This window comes from Apis dorsata, unplaced genomic scaffold (genome assembly GCF_000469605.1).
Source record: "Apis dorsata unplaced genomic scaffold, Apis dorsata 1.3 scaffold_292, whole genome shotgun sequence".
Taxonomy (NCBI): domain Eukaryota; kingdom Metazoa; phylum Arthropoda; class Insecta; order Hymenoptera; family Apidae; genus Apis; species Apis dorsata.
In genome coordinates, this window is record NW_006263567.1 from 20,469 (window position 1) to 20,722 (window position 254).

General features: G+C 31.1%; 1 long non-coding RNA gene across 1 annotated transcript in view; it reads right to left on the reverse strand.

The window, feature by feature from the left end:
* The window catches only part of LOC116185812, a 15,579-nt gene that overhangs the window by 1,369 nt on the left and 13,956 nt on the right, over positions 1-254 (reverse strand). The gene's annotated exons all lie outside the window — the stretch shown is intronic.

The window sequence follows — 254 nt, forward strand, 5'->3', positions numbered from 1 at the left end:
TCAAATAACAAGGAGATCAGAATGGAAGAAGGAGTCATTATTATTATTCGAGTTATTAATTATTCTCATAGTTTATTATCGCGGTCATTGTTCTTATTATTGTTATCATTAAATGTTTATATTTAGGGAAACAAAGTTAAGGATCGAGGGCCACGAGAAACTAGGAGTCAAGAGACCAAAGAGTTTTCGATCGCAAAAAAAAGACGGAGAAGGATAGCTGAGAGAGAAATAAAAAAAAAAAAAAAGAAAAAGAA